A 13849-nucleotide genomic window follows, 5' to 3' on the forward strand; every position below is an offset into this window, starting at 1 on the left:
AAGCTCAATGGGGCTGGCCATGGGGCCACTGCACTGCGTCTCCGCCATCCTTTACGTGGCAGGGCAACCGCCATGTAAATGCCGGCAGAGAGGGAGGTGATAATCCCCAGGGCAGCGCTGCAGACTGGGACCGGTAGCACCGCCAGGCGGCCAAAAAGTGACAGTGCTGGCGGTCCAACTGTGGCGCAACCACCACGGTTGTAATGTGGCTACCAGATCCCCACATTGGCGGCGACAGAGTTTTAAAAAAAAAGGTCTGTTGAGGGAGTTTCAGAATTTGGCTCAGTCGGTCTGTAGCTTACTGAAGGTCAGGAACTACCAAAGAGAATGTCCGTGCCTGTTACCAAAACACAGTCTGGACAGACTAGTGACTGGATGATGCAATGTTTCTACTGCCTTTCCACATAAAGGAATTTCAGTCGAAAAACATATCACTTCGCAACAATTGTGATTTTATCTTTGGTATTCACTGATGAGCACAAGTTTTCCATTTATTTGAAAGGACCCTGCATTAGTTATGCCAGTTAAGATGAGGTTCCCCATTTCTGCTCACCATAGACTGTGGGCATGGCTCCAAGAACAAAGCCACATATTGTTGAAATATCCAGTAACAGGACAAATAGAAGTGTACTGTACATGGTAGAAAGGATAGCTTAGTGGGTTTAGCATGCATTCTTTGAAGTGGATAATGTACAATGAAAGTAGAAACTGAATGTTGGTGCCTGATAGACATTTGGATACACTTAACTTTAAGGTTCGTATGATTTATATATATTTTGTAAAAAATTATACTGCAAATATTAAATTGATGTTATCAATGATGTTATCAAAGATGTCATGAGTGCTGTATTTTTTGGGGTACTTAGCAGTGGGTGGCGAGGACGCAAGTTATAGTTACTTGAGATAATTCTAACTATAACAGTTGAATTTCAATGGTTTTGGACGTTTAAAATGTGTGCTTAACTATAACGTCCCTGTAACCTTTGGTTTTAAGTGAATTTCTATGTTTTAAAAAAGAAATTCTATTCCCTAGACTAATTTTCAGTACTATGCGTTAATCCAACCACCACTATTGCAGCGAAAGTTGGCCAACTCCTATAACAACCCAACCCCACAATGCCATGCACAGCGGGGTTTGGCCGCAGGGACTGGCCACACTGCGCACAGCCTTTGGCCGTGCGCAAAGGGTGTTGGCCACAGCGCCTGGCCTGTGACCAGAACCTGCAACCCAAACCCTATACCAACCAAACTCTGCATAGCCCCCCTTCAACAATCTATTTAGCCCTGGGGAGGTGATGGTTCCCGGGCAGAGGGGGGTGCACATCCCCCACACATATTTACACAAATGCTCTGGGGAGGTGGTGGACCCCGGGGCAGTGGGAGGCCATACAGCCCCCGGCACATAATTATTTAAATTCCCCAGGGAGGTAGTGGTCCCCGGGATTGCGAGGGGACCACATGGTCCCCAAACATAATTGCATAAATGCCCTTGGTTGGTGGCGGTCCCCTGGGCTGCAGGGGGGCAAGGCCCCCTGCATTGAATTTCAAACCATCCCCATGGAGTTGGTGGTCCGGGGCTGTGGGGGTGACTAGGTACACCCCTCACTTAAAATATCAATGCCCAGGGGAGTTAGCCCACTCAGGGACTTCAGCATTATCAAGCGCAGGAGCCCGGGCTTGGTTTATTTTTACATTTTTGCCAGATCCGTGGATCTGCCATGAATCATGCAAAAAATTGAAAAAAATACTTTTTAGCCCTGCACCAGAGCCAAGGTGCCAGGTTGTCACTACTCTGGCCCCTTTTGTTTTTTTTACATTTTTGTTGTGGTACTCGGCTGAAGCCGAGTCCCAAGAAGGCTGCCAACACTTTCTGGTTGAAGTGTTGGCAACCAATCACAGCTCTGCATTTGCTGTGCACGAGCTCCTAATCTTCACGAAGTCGTTGCAGAGAGTTCAAGACCTCAGATATACCAATTTGTTTTCCTTTTATTATCTCAAAAACTACTGAACAGATTTACACCGAATAAGCAAAAGCACAATCTGCATACCGAACCCTAGCTTTCTGTCAAATTTGGTGACGTTTCTTCCAGTGGTTCAGGTGGTAGTCATGTTCAAAGGTCCTATGAGAATTAACATGGGAAACACAACTTTTTTGACTCCCCCTTTTTCTGACCCCCCGCTTGATGGATCACCCTGAAACCTGAAACTTTCAGTGCGCAACAAGAATCACTGGCACATTTTTTGTGCAAAAGTTTGTGAAGATTCGTCAAACAATGCCAAAGATATAGGCAAGTCAAAAAACACTTTTTCTATGGTCCTAACTATAACTACCTAGTGGTGACCGCTAAATATATGTATATATATACTAATGTCACTGATTGGTGCAAGAGTATTTTTCTATCCATGTTTTTCCTAGGTTTCATAACACGAACGAGAAGATGTGTTTCCTGTATATATCTGTCTGTGTTCCGTTTTGTTTAACTAGTTTATGTGAGTTTTAATATATAAAGTACAGTGACATGGAGTGGCTTCATGTGTTGGTAGATTGCAACTATGTACTTTCTGGCTTTGACGATTGAACATACCCATATTAGAATATTTATTTTCTCTCTCTCTACCTAGTCCCTGTTTTCTTGTTCCTTACAGAACAGAATGCTCTAATGTGTCAATGACGCTGACTATACTTGCGTGTGTTATTGGCATCAGCAGCCTTGCTGTGCTTGCACTGCTGAGGTTTGGGATAGGTGTAAATGTAATGATGTGTGGCACTTGTGATACCAGGCACAGCATTCAGGGACTATCCATTATTTGAGAAATGAATGAAAAAATAGAGTTGTCTCTACCTCAAGATGTGCAATGTGGTATTACAGTACAGCGATCAGTAATAGGCTTCTGATAATAAGGGTGCCAAATGCCACTTTTTTGTGTTTTCGCACTATGCAAGAGTATAGCCACACAACACCTACAGACCCTGTGCACAGAGTGAAGACTGGTGTGTGCCCCATGCCCCACCCATATCTTTCTTAAAGGAACATTTGCATTTCACAATGTCACACTTGTACAAGAAAGGGGAAGTGGCTTCTGACACTACTGATGTGTAACACCGTGCATCTCCTGATCAACATCACACCATGTATTTGATGAAGAAATCACCTGTCTATTATTCTGATTGGACAATGTATTTTCACTCCTTTGTGGTTTTCATGTACAACAGATCTGATGGAACTTCTCCAAATTGGACATGTTATTTCTAAGCACATGGCCCCATAAGGCAATGAATAGAGCTCCGTTTGAAACTTGACTTTGCCTGTGTCTTTTTATTTAGCTCCAACAATACCGCAGCCTATTATCTAGGTTACAGGCATCACACATAGCAGTAGCCCATTACTTCATCTCAGCTCCACTGTAAAGCCTGCCATGAGCATAGTAGACTGTGTCAGCTTTATAATTTGAAAGTGAAAAAGAATAAATGTCTGCAAAAGTTTAGGTAAAGGCAAGGTTTCACTGAATAATTTCTTAATAAATTGTTGGGGTTGCTTGGATTAAGGGAGTGTTGTTTTGTTGAGTTTACTTCAAAATTGCTGCTATCAATGCTTGTTTGTAGCAGATGAAGAACTTAAAGAGCATATATGGGCTTTTCTGCAAGATATAGATTAGGATTAACTTGTGTAAAAGCACAAATTATGTATGTCAGTCAACATGTTCCCAGCAATTAAGCACAGTATTTGAATCTAATTTTTCATGTTTTGTCTTCATGTGTGCTTGTTTCAGACCTTTGTTTATTTTAATGAAAGAGGGTACTTTACTTATGATTATTCATTTTAAAGAGAACTTGGCAAATTAATTGCCATATCAACATTTCTGACCACACTGGCCTTTTTGTCAAGTGTGTTTCTACCGTTTCACTATCAAACTCACTTTTGATGTGTGTCTCAGGGTCGGTTTGGGATCACATTCTGGCCCAGGCACTCCCACAAAGGTGACCCACATTCCCTGATCATCCCTTTCATGGATTACCATCTCGTTAGTCTCATTGGAATCTGGCTGGTAATTTTTTATTATTTTTTTGTAGTTTGGCCCAAAGGCACTGGAGTAATTTATATGAGCACCAATTACATTACACAAGATAAAATCCATTTTTATTTTAGGTGAGGTGCTTTTATTTCGAGGGAGGAAGGGCAGGTGAGAATGCCCCAAGGGCTAAAGCAACACCTGGCACCCAGCCTCAATTTACAGCATGACAGGGGAGTGACTGAGATACTAGCACCACTTTAACATGGCCTGGTGGGGACTGGGGAAGAAAGTAAGTCTCTGTGGCAGGTTAATAGACTGGCACACCTCACAGTCCATGGGTAACTGTACCTCTTTGCAGCAGTGTAGGGTGAAGATCTCTTTTTGCCCCTGCACTACTACATAATTAAATGTGCTTCTCTGTTTCAGTAGCACAATCCTGAAGGTGCCCTCAAACGTTAGCCAACCCAAACAACCATTTGCCAGTGGTATGATGTATGAGGACTTACAACAATCGAAAAAGCAAACATTTCCAAGGCAGAGGCCTACTCTGACACGTTATGCCTAACAGGATCCAGAGTGCTCCGGATCACATTTGCTGCATTCTTATAGATTTTCTAGCTATGTCTACAGTATTACTATCAAAAGCTTATTTTTGTAGTATTCGTATTCTCACAGTAAATGCAGAGTGCCGCTTTTGACTAGCTCCTCTGTCATGCCCCCCTGTGGAGCTTAGCCAATAAGGGTTACAAAGTTGCGAAAAGCCAAGCTCCAGCAGAGGGCCAGATTTGGTGCCACACTGAAAAACTGGATTATTAGTTGGGGGGAATGTGAGTCCTCACCAGATAATAATGCCACAGTTCAGGAACAGGTTCACTTAGCTCTCAATAATTTAAACCTGAACTAAACCCTTGGTAGCTGAAGCACAGAGCAGACAGTTTTAACTTAAGAGAAATGTGTAAAGAATTTATCATTACCAAAACATGAAAAAATAGACATCAAAATGGCAAACATTTGCCTTAGGGAACTGGAGATATGATTTTTAGATATTTTAAGTCATGGTAGTGCCTAAAAGTGCAAAACAATAATCATGGTCATCTGGTTGTGCTACTCTGGTTCCAAGTCAAAATTAAAGCTGATAGCAAGCTTCTGCCAGTCGGATACAGAGACCAGGTTTGTGCTGGAGAAAAATCTTCATTGAAACGTCGTCAAACTGCAGGCTTGGTTCACAGGAGGGCTCAACAATGGTGGCCTAGTGAAGCTGTGAGAAACTTGGCACAGTCATTACCAACAGCGGGAAAGCTCTAGGGGAGCAAAATCCAGAATCTGTGCCCATGAATGTCTTATCAGCAGTTGGATATTGTTCCACGTTAACTTTGGTGGAGCCTTTCTACATTTGGACTTAGAAACACTTCTGGAAGTTGAAGTCCTTTCAACAAGTGGAGTAGAACCTGCAATTCAATGTCAGCGGCTGCGGCTTTGGCAATGGCCCTAGTCTCCTTTGGTTCTGAAAAAGTTTCCAAGTCTCCAGTTTTGCAAGTGTTAGGGTCAGAGGAGTACACTCTAACACCAGCAATGGGTTTAAGACCTTGTAGGCACCATTTGAGAGCTCAGACTCCCTCTCCCAGAAGGTACTAGCAGGGTGAATCCAGTTAGAAGTGATCAGCTAGGCTCTTGGATAGTAGGCTTCTTGCAGCTTTTGTGACCCTGTGGCTTAATAGGAGATCAGCCAACTGACCATTGGAGTACTTCTTTCCTTTGAGTACTTCTTTTTCCTGGTTACAAGTGGGAGCAGGTCCAGCCCTTGGGCTCTCTCTCCATGGGTTCAACATCAGGTACAGTCCTTCTTCTGTCTTTCGAGGGCCAAGAGGTGTTTTGAAGAGGGTACTGGGTGTTCTGAAAAGGGTACTGGGGTTGCCACTTTTATGGCCAGTGGGTGAAACTCCTGGCCAATCCTTAACTAATGGGGTGCAAGTAACAAAGGGTGCCCCTTCCCACTTTTGCAGCACTTCCTTTTTGTTTTACTGTGAATTATCCCATAGAGCCCCCTGTATCTAAAACCAACATGGCAAAACCTTTCTTCCCTCGTGCAGAGCTCCCCCTGCCCACCCAGAGCTGTTGCTCTGATAATGGACAAACCTTCCCTTGTGGTCACTAAAAACCAGTTTTGGGGGCAGCCCCTCTCCTTCTGGGATCGGTACCTCATTAGCTAGCTGGGCAATGAAGGGGGCAGCCTTCTATGCAAGTTACATTTGCTTCTGCCTCCCACTAAAGTAGTACTGTGACACATGCCTCTGGCTTGCTACTGCAGCTTGTAGTACAGTTTTAAGCTGCCATTTCAACCTGGCAAAATAAACCTTTTGCCAGGCCTAAACTTTCTTACAAAAGTCACCCCTAATCTAGGCCCTAACAGCTCATATGGCAGGGTTCATTGTTTTTAACATGTAAGACATGTGGGTTTATATTTTACATGTCCTGTTAGTGAAAAACTCCTGAAGTCGTTCCTTACTACGGTTAAGCCTATCTCGCCTATACACTAACCCTGGGTTATCTTATTACATTTAATAAGTTATATTATCGAATTGGGAGCAGACAGAGATATGCTGTTTAGGATCAAAGGAATTGTAATTTAAAATCCTCTTTAATGGTAACGTCAGATTTTAAGTCACAAGTCGGCAAATGCCATTTTTAGAAAGTTGGCATTTTCTTGTGCTAACTAGGTGTGCCTTTTGTCAGTGTCCTGGGTCACATGACTATAAATGGCTCGGATGTTGGGGTTTCTGTATTCCTCCCAGACAGTGGCATAAAGGAGACTAGGTGTGGGCAGGATGGGCCAGGATGGCTGGAGGTATACCTTTGCCCCAACCACTTACACTCAAAGACCTTGCCTCCAGAGCACATAAAGGAATCTGACACCAGCCTTTTATTACCCCAGACAGTTTGGAGCCTTGCCAGAGAAAGGGAATAACTTTCCAGAACCAGATGTGGGGGTAGGACAGTCCCCCAGATACAAAGGCTGGCACCAGATATACATATTGGGCCCTCAAAACAACACTTCAGTACACTCCTTGATCTGTGGATGAATTTGGAAGGACTGCCCTATTGCCGAAGGGACTGCCTTGCTGCTTGAGGACTCCCTTGCTGCTTGAAGGACCGCCTTGCTGCTTTAAGGATAAGTGGACCAACTTCATGAACCCAGTGTCACCAAGTCCTAGTTTTGCTGGCCTCCTTTGGGAGCTACAGGAACCTAAGTTCGAGAGTGCTTGAACCCTGCTTCTGGCCTCTGCTGGAGTGTGTCCATGCCCCCTAAGAGGGGCCCGCAGGTCCTCGACCCTTGGTAGTGGTGTTGATGGCAGTGCCCCTGCCTCTTTTAAAAGCTGGAACTTGGAAACCTTTTCAAGAAAAACTGCCTGGAGAACAGACAGAGGACCAGAACCTACCTGCCATTCCAAACGTAAAAATGTTCACTGCGACCTCGTCTAATGGCTTCCCGATTACGCCTCCTCCTTGGCCACTGCCTGCTGCCTAGCCCCACTGAAGACTCTACTTTTCAAGAAATTGTTCTCAATCCAAAGGCAACACAAGAACCGGTCCAATCTGCCCACTGTAGCCAACCCACTCACCATCACAGTGAGTCTTAACTTTTGACTTTGACCTGGTTTTGCAAGACCAGATACCCTTAGATGAGTCTATGATCTTTTAGGAGCTATTACACTAAACACTTACAAATGTATAACTTCAGTTTTACTGATTGGATTTAATTTGTTTTGGTTATGTCATTTTTCTTGTGTTGAGTTTTCACTTTATAACTGTTTGTGTAATGAATTAATATGTAACATATTGCCTATAAGTTAAGCATGACTGCTTTTGTGCCAAGGTAGCAGAGGGTTAGGCGCAGGTTAATTTAGAGACATTTGTGGTTCACCCTGACAAGTATTTTGCAGGTTGCTTGAGTGGAGCTTCCACCTTCCTCAACCAATAACCCTATTTCCTTTGGGGAGAAATACACATCTCCCCACAGGAAATCCATTACCGGTTAAGTGACATTGAACACTGGTAGAAAAGTACATTTATCTTAGGTAGGAAAATGTTAACTTTCTAAAGGTGTTTTTTTTTCAAAATAGTAATCTAAAATCCAAATGGAACATTATGTTGAATTTTAAGTTATTATAAGTTAAGGAACTTAAATCATTTTTCTAGCTACTCCCAAACTAAGTGTATTTATTATATGAGGTTATAATATGACCTAGTCCTTTTCTATTTGAGAGACAGCCTTGACGCAGTGAAAAACAACTCTGGAGATTGTTTACTGCCAGTACATGAAAAATGTAAGCACATATGTCCTACCTTTTAAATACTATGCACCCTGCAAGTGGGTATTTAAAGCCTACTCTAGGTATGACTTATAAGTATTAAAAGGAATGTTTAGGCCTGGCAAAAGATTTATTTTGCCAGGTTGAATATACAGGGTTACATCTGCACACTCAGGCTGAAGAGGCTGGCCTGAAGGCAAGGATTGCATTGACACTTTAGTGGTGGCACATTATGTGCTGCAGTCCACAACTGACATTTAACTTACAGGCCCTGGGTACACTGTGCACCACATACTAGTGTCTTATAGGTAAGTTAAATGTGCCAATCGGGGTTTTCAGTGGTGGTGGCTAGTCCTCTGGGGTTTTAGAGCAGTACCCCACCGTATAGTCTGAGCTGCCACTGTGTCACAGCCCTGCATTAGTGTACATGTACAGGAATCTTACCAAAATCCTGCCAGCAATTTTTGCTGCCTACCAACATGCTCTTGTTAGAACGTGCTTTAAAGCAAACTGACTCTTTATGTGTAAGTGCTGAACCCAACCTTCAGATGTCCAATGGCAGAGAAGGCTGACAATTTATATGTGATGATCTACAGACTGTAAAATAAACACATGTTGTACATGTGCGGGGCATAATTTAGAAATTTACCTTCGTGCAGGCACAGTTTGCTATCCATAGCAGACTGTACTGCGCATGCCTCATAGAAGCACACAATGTCAAAGGGCAGGTAAAAAAAAAGCCCTGTCACCAACTAATATCAGATTTAAACAGCTGGGGTGGGAAGACAACCTCTTTTGGCTTCTGGTAGTTGTTAAACTTCCACTCTTGTCAGAGGCTGAGATGGTACCCAGTCAGTCAGTGAGAAGAGATTAGAGAGAAGAAAATGCATCATCACACTATCAGGGGAGCCAGTGGAAGTAAGAGAAGTAAGAGAACTGTTTCCAATCTTGCCATGTAAATTCACCCAGAAGAACGCATGCTTGGTGTAAGAAAATGGGTTCCTGGTTGGGGGTGTGTAAACCCTAGTCAAGCAGCAACTACAATCTGTAGGAACATCCCTCTTTTTGGCATGTTACCCTCAATTTCTGCCTGATGTCAGTGTGTTCGACTGTGTCACTGGAGTCCTGCTAACCAGGGCCCCAGTGCTTATGTTCTCTCTCCTATAAAATTTGTCACTACATACTGGTAACTCAGTATTTCATCCCAAATTGGCATACTGGTGCCCCCTAATAAGTCCCTAGTATATGATACTTAGGTACCCAGGGCATTTGGGTTCCAGGGGATCTATATGGGCTGCAGCATTACTTTTGCCACGCATAGGGAGCCCAGGCATAGGCTTGTGCACGACTGCCATTTCAGACTGCGTGAAATGGTGCATGCACCCTTTCACAGCCATTTTTCACCAGGTCACTTATAATTCACCCATATGTCAGGCCTTCCAACCCTGAAGGCTAGTTCCAAAGTACCTTTGTGTGAGGGCACCCCTGCACTAGCAGAGGTGCCCCCATGTCACTCAGGACCATTTTCCCAGACTTCGTGAGTGCGGGGACACCATTTTACGCGTGCACAGGACAAAGGTCAATACCTATGTCCAGCTTCACAATGGTAACTCCGAAGATGGCCATGTAAGGTGTCTAACACCTGGGAACTGTACCCCAGTACTGATTCTAGTATTGGCTCGTACAATCCTATGCACTCCCTGGGCTCCACATTGGACCCTCAGTACTGCCATACCAGTCTTCTGAGGTTTTCCAGGCAGCCCCAGCTGCTGCTACCTCACAGACAAGTTCTGCCCTCAGGTTGCTTGAGCAGCTCAAGCCCAGGAAGGCAGAACAAAGCATTTCCTTTGGGAGAGGGGTGGTACACCCTCTCCCTTTGGAAATAGGTGTTACAGGCTTGGGTGGGGTAGCCTCCCAGAGACTCTGGAAATGCTTTGAAGGGCACAGATGGTGACCCATTGCATAATCCAGCCTACACCAGTTCAGGGACCCCCAGTCCCTGCTTTGGCACGAAACTGGACAAAGGAAAGGGGAGTGACCACTCCCCTGTCCATCACCACCCCAGTGGTGGGGCCCAGAGCTCCTACAGGGTTTTGCCATCTTGGATTCCAAGGTGGTGGGGCCCTCTGGGAGCATTTGAGTGGCCAGTGCCAGAAGATGATGTCAGAGCCCCCCCAGTTGGTGCTTACCTGTGTAGCTGACCATCCCTCTTTCAGGGCTATTTATGGTCTCTCTCCTGAGTGTATCCGCAGATTCAGAGTGCAAGACCCCAGCGGGAATCCTCTGCATCCTTTACTTCAATTTCTACTGAAGGAGCCACACCTGAACCCTCCAGGAACTCTACAAACTGCAACAAAGAAGCAAAGACAACTTCTACAACATTGTGTCTTCAGCTTCTGCCAGCAACTGTTTCCAGGTCATGCATCCTCCAAGGACTGCCTGTCTTCAGTCTGAAGGAATCTCCCGTGGAGTGACAGAGTCACTTCCCTGCTTCAGCAGGCACTTCTCTGCAGTGACGACCGGTGGCGTGGGTCCCCTCTTCAGACGCCGAGCGTAGATCCAGCAACATGGGTGGTGGACAAAAGTGACCGCGACAGTCCCAAGGTCCGGCTGTCCAACTTTGGTGGCGGTAAGAGCTTGCCTCCCCATGCAAGACAGTACCCCATGCACCGGGTTACTTGCAGTTGCCAACGCGACCTTCCAGGAAGTTCTTCATGCACAGCACAGCTTAGGCCCCCAGCACTCCATTCTGTGACTCACAACTTCCTGAGTGGTCCTCCGGCGGCATGCGTTCCTTTTGTGTCATGCTGCGTGGGTCTCCATGTGCAACTTCTTTGTCCCCATGTGTGGGACTCCTGTGCTTGCTGCCTGGTCTTCTGAGGGCTCTCTGAGTTGCTGAGAGCCCCCTCTGCCTCCCCGTCCTGGGTAGACACCGCCAGGTCCCTCCTGGTCCCAGGCAGCGCCATTTTCTACTAACTGCGAGCTTTGCGTGTGCCAAGGTTTGTTGGCGGAATCCAGCGACACAAACTAGACTGCAATCATCCATCCAGCGTGGCACATCTTCTGCACCAACCAGGAACCCGCATCTGTCTTCTTGGGTGCAGAACTGACTTTGTCTTCTCACCAGTGGTTCTTCTTTTGCACCTTCATCAAGATTAGCAGGGGCTCCTATTCTCCCTGGACTCTTCAGTGCTTCATGGACTTGGTCCCCTTCTTCCACATGTCTTCAGGTCCAGGAATCCATCATTGGTGTCTTGCAGTCTCTTCTGGGTCTTGCATAATCTTCTATCTCAACTTCTTGTGCATTCTAGGAAACACCGTGATTTACCCCTGTTTTCCTAGGCTCTGGGGTGGGTTCTAGTACTTACCTTTGTTGTTTTCTTACACTCCAGTGCACCCCTACACACTACACTTTCTTAGGTTAGGGCCCAGACTTTCGCATTCCTCTATTTTAGTATATGGTTTGTGTTCTCCCTAGGCTCATTGCAACCTATTGTGATTTTCACTATTTGCACTGTTTTTTAACTGTTTTTACAGCTATTACTGTATTATAGTGATATATACTGTGTATATTACTTACCTCCTTAGGGAGTATAGTCTCTAAGGTATTTTTGGCATTGTGGCACTAAAAATAAAGTACCTTTATTTTTGTAACACTGAGTATTTTCTTTCATGTGTATGAGTACTGTGTGACTCCAGTGGTATTGCAAGAGCTTTGCATGTCTCCTAGATCAGCCTTGGCTGCTAGACACTGACTACATTTCACTAATAAGGGATAACTTGACTTGGTATAAGGTGTAAGTACATTTGGTACACACCACAAACCAGACCAAACCAGACCAGCCTCCTACACAATCCTTGTCAGGGTGATGTCACAAGCAAGCCCCAGATTAACCTATGCTCAATACTCTGGTAGTTTGGCACAGAGCAGTGAGGCTTAATTTAGAGGCAATGTGTGAAGTATTTATGTAGCATTGCAAACAGTGATAAAGTGAAACACTACACATGAAAAATCCTACACCAATTTAAAAAACATATGGGGCCTGATTACAACTTTGGAGGAGGTGTTAATCCGTACCAAATGTGACGGATATTCTACCAGCCGTATTACGAGTTCCATAGGATATAATGGACTCGTAATACGGCTGGTGGTATGTCACTTTACTGTCACTTTTGGGACGGATTAACACCTCCTCCAAAGTTGTAATCAGGCCCATAGTCACATTTAATAATAATTTAAGATCAAAACAACAAAAGTCCAACAAGTAGAACTGGAGATACGCAATATTAGAGATGTAAGTGAAAAAAGCACCAAAAAGCACAAACCACCAGCTGTGGTCATCCGGTCACGCCGGACTGGGACAAATTCACAAGGATACAAGGACCAGCTTAGGCCCGTTGAAAAAGAGAATCTTAAATCCTGGCTGGGGAGGGTTGCGAGATCCTGTGTCCTGGATGTGTTGCACAGCCGAGGCCATTCAAGGTCCTGGTGTGGAGATGCATCACGCAGTGGCGGTCCGGAAAGCTGCTAGGATGCAATGCAAGGTCCTACATCGTCGAGTATGTCATTGACGAGGGGCTTTCAGTGCAGAGTCCAGCATCGAACAATCGTCAGCTGCAGGGCTTGCGATGTGGAGTCCTGCGTCATTGTTGAGCATGCAGTTGTTGAGAGGCTTGCAATGTGAATACCTCCGTTGAGGATGTGTCGCTGAGCGGTGGGTCTGAGGAGGCTACAGACTGAGAAGTCCTGCATCGTGAATATGTTGCACAGCATTTTCAATGTAGAGTTTTTGTGAGGTCATGCGTTGCAGTGCAGTCCCGGAGCAGAGTTTTGGGAGGTGATGCATCGATTCTGCAGGGACCACAGCTGGGCTGGCAGAGCACCTTCAGGCCCACTTCCAAGGGTGCAGGTCTAGGGTAGCACCACTTGGGAGGGCAGGACTCACACTTGGCAAAGTTCAGGTGCTGGGTTCAAGGGTGTGGGAGTCTGTTCTGTCCCTGGGGCTCTGACCAGGAGGCCGGCCAGCTAGCCCTTGGAGTCATTCTGGTGGTCCTGGGTTCACGGTGCAGGTCCAGTCCTTCTCACTCAGGCAGGAGGGCAGCTGGGCACCACAGCAAGGAGGCAGAGTGGGACTCCTTCTAGCAGCAAAGCAGCACAGTAGTCCTTCTTTTGATGTATACTGAAGAGTTGGGTCTGAGAGTCCAATATGTATCCCTGGTGTCCACATTGAAGTAGAAGAAGGTTCTGGAGGTTTCCACCCCCTGAAGTGTCAGGAGTCCCCTTCCTCCTTGCCTTGTCTGGAGACACAAAAGACTGGTGACAAACCCTTTGTGAGTGCGTTCAGGCAGAGCCTTTGTGATGTGCAAGTGTAGTAAGTTACAGCTCCTTACCCTCGTTAAGTCAAAATGGCCCATCCTGACAACACCTACCCTCCTTTTGTGTCACTATCTGGGAGAAATACACAAAGACCAACTGCCAGCTACACCTAGTCAGGTGACCCAGGAACAGGCTGCAGACACCAAAT

The 13849-nt window shown here is 45.5% G+C and overlaps 1 protein-coding gene across 1 annotated transcript in view; it reads right to left on the minus strand.

Moving 5' to 3' along the window:
• Positions 1 to 13849, minus strand: part of LOC138287453 (cystine/glutamate transporter-like) — a 348836-nt gene that overhangs the window by 133059 nt on the left and 201928 nt on the right. The gene's annotated exons all lie outside the window — the stretch shown is intronic.

Source organism: Pleurodeles waltl, chromosome 4_1 (assembly GCF_031143425.1).
Source record: "Pleurodeles waltl isolate 20211129_DDA chromosome 4_1, aPleWal1.hap1.20221129, whole genome shotgun sequence".
In the NCBI taxonomy this organism is placed as follows: domain Eukaryota; kingdom Metazoa; phylum Chordata; class Amphibia; order Caudata; family Salamandridae; genus Pleurodeles; species Pleurodeles waltl.